Source organism: Phycodurus eques, unplaced genomic scaffold, assembly GCF_024500275.1.
Source record: "Phycodurus eques isolate BA_2022a unplaced genomic scaffold, UOR_Pequ_1.1 contig_51, whole genome shotgun sequence".
In the NCBI taxonomy this organism is placed as follows: Eukaryota; Metazoa; Chordata; class Actinopteri; order Syngnathiformes; family Syngnathidae; genus Phycodurus; species Phycodurus eques.
In genome coordinates, this window is record NW_026904048.1 from 166,499 (window position 1) to 177,106 (window position 10,608).

Below are 10,608 nucleotides of genomic sequence, written 5' to 3' on the forward strand. Positions count from 1 at the left end.
GATTTTGGCAGGACTTTTGAACCCTTAAGTTTGAGCTAGTGGGGTGAAGTTCGACACACTCGATCGATGTGAATCCACCTTTCAGTGGAGGTCTCCCCCAAGTCTCTTGACGGTTGTGGGGCCGAGCGGCGACCGTCAAAGCATTCAGTTTCGCTCCAGTCGTAGGCTGTTATTGACTATATTGTAACATGACGACCTATGTGATTTCTGCAGAACGTTTGAACACTTAAGTTTGAGCTAGTGGGCTGACGTTCGACACAATCGATCGTTGTGAATCCACCTTTCAGGGGAGGTCTCCCCAAAGTCTCTGGATGTTCGTGGGGCCGAGCGGCGACTCTCAAAGCATTCCGTTTCGCCCCAGTAGTAGGCCTTTATTGACGAAATTGTCACATGACGACCTATGTGATTTTGGCCGGACTTTTTATCCCTTAAGTTTGAGCTAGTGGGCTGACGTTCGACACAATCGATCGTTGTGAATCCACCTTTCAGGGGAGGTCTCCCCAAAGTCTCTGGATGTTCGTGGGGCCGAGCGGCGACTGTCAAATCATTTCGTTTCGCCCCAGTAGTAGGCCTTTATTGACGAAATTGTCACATGACGACCTATGTGATTTTGGCAGAACTTTTGAACCCTTAAGTTTGAGCTAGTGGGGTGAAGTTCGACACACTCGATCGTTGTCAATCCACCTTTCAGGGGAGGTCTCCCCCAAGTCTCTGGATGGTCGTGGGGCCGAGCGGCGACTGTCAAATCATTTCGTTTCGCCCCAGTAGTAGGCCTTTATTGACTAAATTGTAACATGACGACCTCTGTGATTTCAGCAGATCTTTTGAACCCTTAAGTTTGAGCTAGTGGGGTGAAGTCCAACACACTCGATTGTTGTGAATCCACCTTTCAGGGGAGGTCTCCCCCAAGTCTCTTGACGGTTGTGGGGCCAAGCGACGACCGTCAAAGAATTCAGTTTCGCTCCAGTCGGAGGCCTTTATTGACTAAATTGTAACATGACGACCTATGTGATTTCGGCAGAACTTTTGAACACTTACGTTTGAGCTGGTGGGCTGACGTTCGACACTATCGATCGTTGTGATTCCACCTTTCAGATGAGGTCTCTTCCAAGCCTCTTGGAGGTCATGCGGCTGAAAGGCGAGCGTCAAAGCATTCAGTTTTGCCCCAGAAGTCTCCCTTTATTGACTAAATTGTAACATGACGACCTATGTGATTTCGGCAGATCTTTTTAACCCTTATGTTTAAGCTAGTGGGGTGACGTTCGACACAATCGATCGTTGTGAATTCACCTTTCAGGGGAGGTCTCCCCCAAGTCTCTGGATGGTCGTGGGGCCGAGCGGCGACTGTCAAAGGATTCCGTTTCGCTCCAGTAGTAGGCCGTTATTGACTATATTGTAACATGACGACCGATGTGATTTCGGCAGAACTTTTGAACCTTGAGGTTTGAGCTAGTGGGCTGACGTTTGACACACTCGATCGTTGTGAATCCACCTGTCAGGGGAGGTCTCCCCCAAGTCTCTGGATGGTCGTCGGGCCGAGCGGCGACTGTCAAAGCATTCTGTTTCGCTCCAGTAGTAGGCCGTTATTGACTATATTGTAACATGACGACCTATGTGATTTCTGCAGAACGTTTGAATAATTAAGTTTGAGCTAGTGGGCTGACTTTCGACAGAATCGATCGTCGTGAATCCACCTTTCAGGGGAGGTCTCCCCCAAGTCTCTGGACGGTTTTGGGGCCGAGCGGCGACCGTCAAAGCATTCAGTTTCGCTCAAGGAGGAGGCCTTTATTGACTAAATTGTAACATGATGACCAATGTGATTTCGGCAGAACTTTTGAACACTTAATTTTGAGCAAGTGGGCTGACGTTCGACACTATCGATCGTTGTTATTCAACCTTTCAGATGAGGTCTCTTCCAAGCCTCTTGGAAGTCATGCCGCTGAAAGGCGAGGGTCAAAGCATTCCGTTTTGCCCCAGAAGACCCCCTTTATTGACTAAATTGTAACATGACGACCGATGTGATTTCGGCAGAACTTTTGAACCCTTAGGTTTGAGCTCGTGGGCTGACGTTCGACACACTGATTAATTTTTAATTTTTTTATTTTTTGGTTTGTCGGAGTGGAGCACAAAACGACTTTACAGGGTTTTAATAGCCAGAGTGTTCCGGAGACCTGCAGCGGAACGCACATCGACACGGACATTCCCTGCACTGACCATTACATCCATCTGGGCCAACATGTTCAATTGGTATACCGCACCAAAGGTCAGTAATACTGACTTCTAATTACGACACAGAATCATTTTCCCTTGCACAACACTCAATGCAATTTCTCCTTGCGTTTATAGCAGGGACTGTGTGGTGTGTAAAGAGGCACCCGAGGACTACGAACATCTTGTCCTCGGGTGCAGAGCCGTCCGTGAGTTCCGTTCTCGGTTGGAGGATCTCCTCGCAAGGAGGCTGGGCCTGAGACTTCCCCCACCGGTGGCACGTGAGGCTGGTGATCATGATGTTGGGTTTTTCCTTTTTGGTTTCGTCTCATCATCTTTCTCGTCGTCATTATCATTGCAGGCCATCAATAGACCAGTGATCCGGTTACTTCTGTCCATTGCTCGTCACACCGTCATCGTCACGAGGAATATCTACTTGCATGACAAGGGCACCGGCAATCATTGGGCGATCTTCAAGGCTCAAGTTGAATCCCAATTCACTCTCCTACATGCCTGCTCTGCCAGCCGTTTTGTGGACTGTATAGCAAAAAACAATGGGCTTGTGAGAGTTTCGCCGACTGGTCACCTCACTTTTTGTTTTTAGTTTTTTGATTACATGTACATATTGTAAATAATGAATTTTTTGATAATAAAAAAACAAAAAAAAAAAAGAACGCCCAATCTCGTAAGCTAAACGGGCGGGCCTGGTTAGTACTTGGACGGGAGACCGCCTGGGATTACCAGGTGCCGTAAGCTTTTTCACTTTAGATTCTCGTGGAATCGTTTTCTTATCGGTGGTTGACCGAAATTATAATGCAGTCATCCTCTCTCTTATGATTTACCGTCTCTTTATTAGGAGACAGAATCTTCAAGTAGCTTTTTTAAACATCCCGTTTCTCCTTTTCCGACAGTAAAAATAAAATAAAATCGATACACATATATATCTATCTATCTATATATATATATATATATATATATATATATATATATATGTATATATATATTAGTATTACGTGATACGTCACAATTTTATCACATCAGTGCTTTTAATTGGCTTGAGGCTAAGGATACAAAGGTATGGATTTTTAAATGATTCGTAATTATTGCACATTATTGTGTGGACCTCAAAGCCACGGTTTATGAACCCAAACCACTTCCGAGGAATACATTACTGTCAAGTGAAAGGCAGTATTAGTTGGAGGAGATGAGAGAGTAAATTCAATCAGAATCAGCAGAATCAAAATCAGAATCCTCTTTATTTGCCGAGTATGTCAGAAACATACAAGGAATTTTTCTCCGGTAGTTGGAGCCCCTCTCGTGTGACAACGGACAGCCATTTGACAAAAAATACTTTGGAGACATAATCACATTAGACCAAAGTACGGAGAGTCACTCAGCAATAAAAGGTTACCGGGAATGTGATCATGTCGATGCAAATTTTGTGTTATTTTTTTGACAATTGTGCAAATGATGCCGAGTCCTCTCGCAATTTAGAGTAATTTGAAATGACTGATCGAGCAATAATCTGGGACAGTGACAATTGTGCAAAATGTCCAGAGACTTCGAGAAATTTAAGCAGTATAAAGCGAATTGTAGTGCGATAATCTGGAACAGTGTTCATTGTGCAAATGGTGCAGATACTTCTCAAGCACATGAGTAGCCTGTATTGGTCAACAACAGATATGCAAATTGTGCAGAGTGGCGAGACTACTAAAGTGAATGCACGAAAAATTTATAATTGCCCCGACAGAGATGGGACAACAATCTCAAGATAAATTGGCAGCATGTTACAATGCAATTGTAAGTGAACTGTTTAAGAAGTTAACGGCAAGCGGGACGAAGGTGTTGGAATCTCTGCTAGTTTTAGTTTGCATTTTTCGATATCACTTCCCTGGGGGAAGGAGCTGGAAGAAGACAATTATATATTACTCGTGCACTCACTGTATTTGTCTCGACACGCTGCACTATTTGCAGATCTGTTGTTGACCAATACTGGCCACTCATGCAAGTAGAATCTGCTCCAATTGCACACTGATTGAAAAGAACCTGCAACATTTGCACAATAAACATTGTCCCAGATTAACGCACGACTCGCTTGAAGTCTCGGCGCCCTTTGCACAATGGTCATTTCACCGGACTATTGCAATATTAGTCTTTCGAAGTGCTCTAAATGCTAGAGGACTCTGGATCTTTTTGCACAAATGCCAAAAATTAATGTAGGCATTACCAGATAACGAGCAACCCTTAACTGCTCAGTGACTGTTTTCTGTCAATGTCTTTATGTCTCAAAAGTGTTATCTGTCAATTGACTGTCTGTTGTCGTACTAGAGCAGCTCCAACTACCAGAGACAAATTCCTTGTGTGTTTTTTGGAAATTCATGGCAAATAAAGATGATTATGTTTCTGAAGAGTTGGTGACCAGGATGTGGAGGGTCCAAGAGGATTTTGCATGCTCTTGTCTGAGTTTTGGCAGCGTGCCAGTTCTCAAATTCTTGAGTGTTTACTTTTCAAAATCTATGATCTGATCACACATTTGTAGTCTTGAGAATGAGTTCGCATCATCCACACAAAAAAATCCAAAATGGACCAGCCAACAATTGGAGAATAAAGATGACGCGATCCGCTCGAGATATTTTTAATTTTTTTCCCACCCTCCCATTTGGCTTACGGCCATACTACCCTGAGAACGCCTGATCTCGTCCGATCTCGGAAGCTAAGCAGGGGCGGGCCTGGTTAGTAGTTGGATGGGAGACCGCCTGGGAATACCAGGTGCTGTAAGCTTTTTCACTTTAGATTCTCGTGGAATCGTTTTCTTATCGGTGGTTGACCTTAATTATAATGCAGTCATTCTCTCTCTTATGACTTACCGTCTCATTATTAGGAGACAGAATCTTCACGTACCTTTTTTTAAACATCCCGTTTCTCCTTTTCCGACAGTAAAAAAAAACAAAAATATACATATATCTATCTATCTATCTATCTATCTATCTATCTATCTATCTATATATATATATATATATTAGTATCACGTGATACGTCACAATTTTATCACATCAGTGCTTTTAATTAGCTCGAGGCTAAGGATACAAAGGTATGGATTTTAAATTATACGTAATTATTGCACATTATTGTGTGGACGTCAAAGCCACGGTTTATGAACCCGAACCACTTCCGAGGAGTATCTGCAACATTTGCACAACCAACATTGTCCCAGATTATCGCACTCCTCGTCACTTTAAACCGCATTAACTCCTTGAAGTCTCGGCGCCCCAGACTCCAAAGTGTCTGTTGTCGTACTAGAGCGGCTCCAACTCCCGGAGACAAATTCCTCGTGTGTTTTGGACATACTTGGCAAATAAAGATTATTCTGATTCTGATTCTGATCTTTTTTCATTCACCTTTATTCCTTTATGTGCTGGAACCCACATAAACCTGATGCTCGTCTCTAATTAACTTAATCTTTACATTATCTCATCATTCACAAAAAGAACACATCTGACCTTCTTTGCGATACCATGCTTTCTTAAGGACAATAATGCTGATAATGAATCTGAACAGACTACAACCTGCTTTAACCTGTTTTGTTCAAACAACTGTTTCGTGATTGCTGATTCGATTCAAGGACGATATTGGTTCATCTCGAACAGGGTTGTCAAACTCATTTTAGTTCGCGGGCCACATTCACCCCAATTAGATCTCAAGCGGGCCAGACCACAATATTTGTGGTTTCAAAATCCATAAAGGACTATTCAAAAATGTCCCCATTGTTTTGGTCCAATAATTACAAGTACTTGGGAAAAATATTCACATTTATTCATTATTGTCTTGTTGCAAATTATATGAGCAGTCTGAAATTTTTAACCCAACATAATTTCAACAGTATTATGAATGAGTGAGCGTGCGCCATTCAGTTATGCATCTTGTGTATATGTATACATTAAAATTTCAGTTGTGGCTGTGCATAGGGGAATAAAAAAAGCTTCCAACAAACCAGCCTCTTTTGAAGTGAAGTTTTTAACTGAAAATTGTGTAATATTCAATGTCTTAACACATTTCTACAGGAGGTATTTATTTTTATAGAATTGTAGTGTGAACATGGCACACCATTTTATATGAGTGTGCTCCTGAAACTTGGCATCGTTTGGCCTTCACAAGTGCAACAATGCCTTAAGTGTTGTCAATGCACCCTCCAGTGGAATTTCCAACCAAAGTTACTTTTTATTGAAAAATAGCAGTGAATGTCTTCTCCATACTCACGGGCCAGATTCGACACCCTGGCGGGCCGGTTCTGCCCTGCGGGCCGTATGTTTGATCGAGCAGAACCCATTCTCCATCTTATTAACCTTTCATTACTATCAAATGAATTCCCACAAATGTGGAAGATGGTAGTCGTCCCACCCGTCTACAATGGAGACAGCCAGCAACTAAAGGACCATTGCCATCCTTCCACTTGTCTCCAAAGTGCTGGAAAAGATTACTGCTGAGCAAATAATTTAACTGCCATGACACTGATTTTAAAAATCAAGTCCCCGTCAGGGAATCAAACACTGGTCTTCCGCGTGACAGGCTGAGATACTGTCCACTATCCTAACGAGGAGTCCGTTACCTTACCTTCACCTCGTGTCAAGCACATGTCTATGAACCTGAACGCATCGGCAATGCCAGCTAGCGAGGCGGTTTGCTAGTCCTGCTAACGGATAGCATGAGGGCAACAGTTTCAGTCGTGTAGTGGTTGTTATGTTCGCCAAACCCGCGTAAGGTCCCTGTTTGGAAACAAGGCTGATGGGCTTTTTTGTTTTCCCGCAAAGAAGAGCCCCACCAAAAGCGAAAGAGAACATGAACTCAACTCCGTCAGGGAATCAAACCCCAGTTTTCCACATGACAGGCAGAGATACTGTCCACTATACTAACGAGGAGTCTTTTGCCCTACCTTCACCTAGTGTCAAGCACACGTTAATGAACCTGATCGCATCAACAATGCCGGCTGGCGAGGCGGTTTGCTTGTCCTGCTTACGGATAGCATGAGGGCAACAGTTTCAGTCATGTAGTGGTTGTTGTGTTCGCCAAACACGCGTAAGGTCCCTGTTTGGAAACAAGGCTGATGGGCTTTTTTGTTTTCCCGCAAAGAAGAGCCCCACCAAAAGCTAAAGAGCACATGAACTCAACTCTCCATCTTTTCTCACACCCCGAGAGAAACCTTGTTCTGTTCGACTGATCGACTTTGATTCTCAATGAAAATACTCAGAAACCACAGCTGCAGCTAAAAAAGTCCACTGTGACAAAATAAAACTATTCCGGTATAAAAGAGATACAGATGCTCCTTTCTGCTTGACCTAACAGCTGGACAGGACAAAAAAAAGAAGAAAAAAATCAAAAGAAAAGGTTGCTGTACCTGGTATGTATTTATATATTACTTGATTACAGCTCTCTGTTGTTACTTACCGTGAACCAGGTTTGGCATTGCATAACGCACAATCACGAACCACATGTGATTCTAATTCACTGATTGACCAACGGTGTTTTTTTCTGTCAGAGGAGACATGCAAAAAAAAAAGCGGAAGGGCCCCCGAGACACCTAAATGAGAGAGAGGAACGAGGCGGAGTAAAGACGTTGCTTGGCAGGAGGGTCCCAGAAATGGTGACAGTACTTTGTGGTCCTGTTTTTTCTTGACCCTTTTGTGTCCCTGATACGAACAACTGGAAATATGGGATCAGGGGTCGAGGAAGGCAGAACCACAGAGGAGGTCCCAGAGGCGGCAGCAGCAGGCCCGTCAGGGTTCCACAGAAGACGTAAGTCATGCACAAAAGACACTCACTCTCACTCACTCTGTACCTCTCAAAGGTACATATATGTTGTTGACCAATACCGGCCACTCATGCCAGAGTAGCATCTGCTCCATTTGCACACTGATTGAGGAGTATCTGCAACATCACAATCAACATTGTCCCAGATAATCGCACTACTTGTCACTTTAAACTGCATACACTCCTTAAAGTCTCGGCGCCCTTTGCACAATGGTCATTGCACCAGACTATTGCAATATTAGTCTTTTGAACTGCTCTAAGTGATAGAGGACTCTGCTTCTTTTTGCACAATTGTCAAATTATTATTTTTTTTTAATGTACCGGCATTACCAGATAACTAGCAACCCCTTATTGCTCACTGACTGTTTTTTGTCAATGTCTTTATGTCTCAAAAGTGTTCTCTGTCAATTGACTGTCTATTGTCGTACTAGAGCAGCTCCAACTACCGGGGACAAATTCCTTGTGTGTTTTTTGGACATACTTGGCAAATAAAGATGATTCTGATTCTGATTCTGATGCGTGTGGTGTGGGTGAAAAATGGCGGGCAGGATTGAATTTATTTCTGTAATTCATGTAAAGCGCTTTGAGACATGAATGAAAAGCACTGTATAGTTTGATTTATAATAATAAACTGTCACTTTTATCACAGATGAGATACATCCGTGAGGTTGGGGGTGGGGCGTGGGGGGGTGGGGCACGTGGCGGAGAAGCCCATCAAGACCGCCAAGTATGTAGAACATTTGGATATCGTGATTTTCTTTGTCTGTGCTATGATTTAAATATCTTAACAAATCTAAATCGATCAAATGGTTTTGTATCACAAAATATGCTGTTTCCATTGAATAAATTTTTGTCATATGTCATGTATGCCACCATGACAGGGAAGAGAGGGAACGGGAGATGCTCAATTATTTTGAGCGTGTCTCCACTGCGCCACCCTCTGGTACCAGCCCCTGCGCCCCTGAGATTTTTCTTCAAAGCTTGCTTCCTTTCCTCCAACAAGTGCCACCCGGGGGAAAAAAGTCAAATTTCAGACATCAATTATTCCACGAAACATCACAAACCTAATATGATTGAATTGGTGACATTCATTCCAGGAAATGAAGCAGGCTTTTTGTTGTTGATTTAATTTCTACATTTCCCTCAAGTGTTTCAAGTGTTATAAATTAAATGGTCACTGATGGTGTAGTGGTACACTCGCCTGACTTTGGTGCAGGCAGCGTGGGTTCAGTTCGCACTCAGTGACGGTGTGAATGTGAATGCGAATGGTTGTCCGTGTCTATATGTACCCTGCGACTGACTGGCAACCAATTCAGGGTGTCGTCCGCCTTTCGCCCGAAGTCAGCTGGGATAGGCTCCAGCGTCCCGCGACCCTAACCACGATAAACGGTGTTGAAAATGGATGGATGGATGGATGGATGGATAAATTAAATGCACTATGTTACATCATGGCGGCACGGTGGACGAGTGGACTCACAGTTCTGAGGAGGGGGGTTCAATCCCCGCCTGTATGGAGTTTGCATGTTCTCCCCGTGCTTGCGGGGGGTTTCTCCAGATACTCCCGTTTCCTCCCACATCCCAAAAACATGCATTAATTGGAGACTCTAAATTGCCCTTGAGTGTGAATGGTTGTTTGTTTGTATGTGCCCTGCGATTGGCTGGCAACCAGTTCAGGGTGTACCCCGCCTCCTGCCCGATGACAGCTGGGATAGGCTTCAGCACGCCCGCGACCCTCGTGAGGAGAAGCGGCTCAGAAAATGGATGTTATATCATCCTCTACTTGATTTATTTTTAAAACGAAAAGACAGTTAACACATATGGACACAAAATTGTGCCAATTGAGTTCCAAATATTTGCCCAAGGCCAGCCCGATTTTTACATGTGGCCTCAAATATGTCTCCCATCCACATCACATTTAGAAGGTAAAAATGACATCCATCCATCCATCCATTTTCTGAGCCGCTTCTCCTCAATAGGGTCACGGGCGTGCTGGAGCCTATCCCAGCTGTCATCGGGCAGGAGGCGGGGTACACCCTGAACTGGTTGCCAGCCAATCGCAGGGCATATACAAACAAACAACCATTCACAGTCAAGGCCAATTTAAAGTCTCCAATTAATGCATGTTTTTGGGATGTGGGAGGAAACCAGAGTGCCTGGAGAAAACCCACGCAGGCACGGAGAGAACATGCAAACTCCACACAGGCGGGACCGGGGATTGAACCCGGGTCCTCAGAACTGTGAGGCTGACGCTCTCACCAGTCGCCCACCGTGCCGCCGGTAAAAATGACATATGACAAATGACAAAAATGACACAATATTTGTGCTCAAGGGCTGCATTGGTGCATTTTTAAAATGGACACATGGGCCAGGTCATTTGTTCATGAGGTAAAATGAGCCACAACTAAACAGTTATAATCTATGAATACAGTAATTTGGTTCATGATAATTATTTCACTACAATAAATCAACAAATGTAATAAGAGGAATGTGAAGTGGATAAACTGGAAAGAGAAATTAAACAAATGTTTGTGACTCATGATAATCCCAATGCTCAGCAGGCCAGATTCAATATTGGCAAGGGTCCCCTGTATAGTG

General features: G+C 43.7%; 1 non-coding gene across 1 annotated transcript; it reads left to right on the top strand.

Annotated features, from left to right (window-relative positions):
- The first annotated feature begins 4,870 nt into the window (after positions 1–4,870).
- Positions 4,871–4,989, top strand: LOC133398297 (5S ribosomal RNA). Its single transcript, XR_009767783.1, has one exon. It is a non-coding gene; the product is annotated as a 5S ribosomal RNA (ribosomal RNA).
- The last annotated feature ends 5,619 nt before the right edge of the window (positions 4,990–10,608 follow it).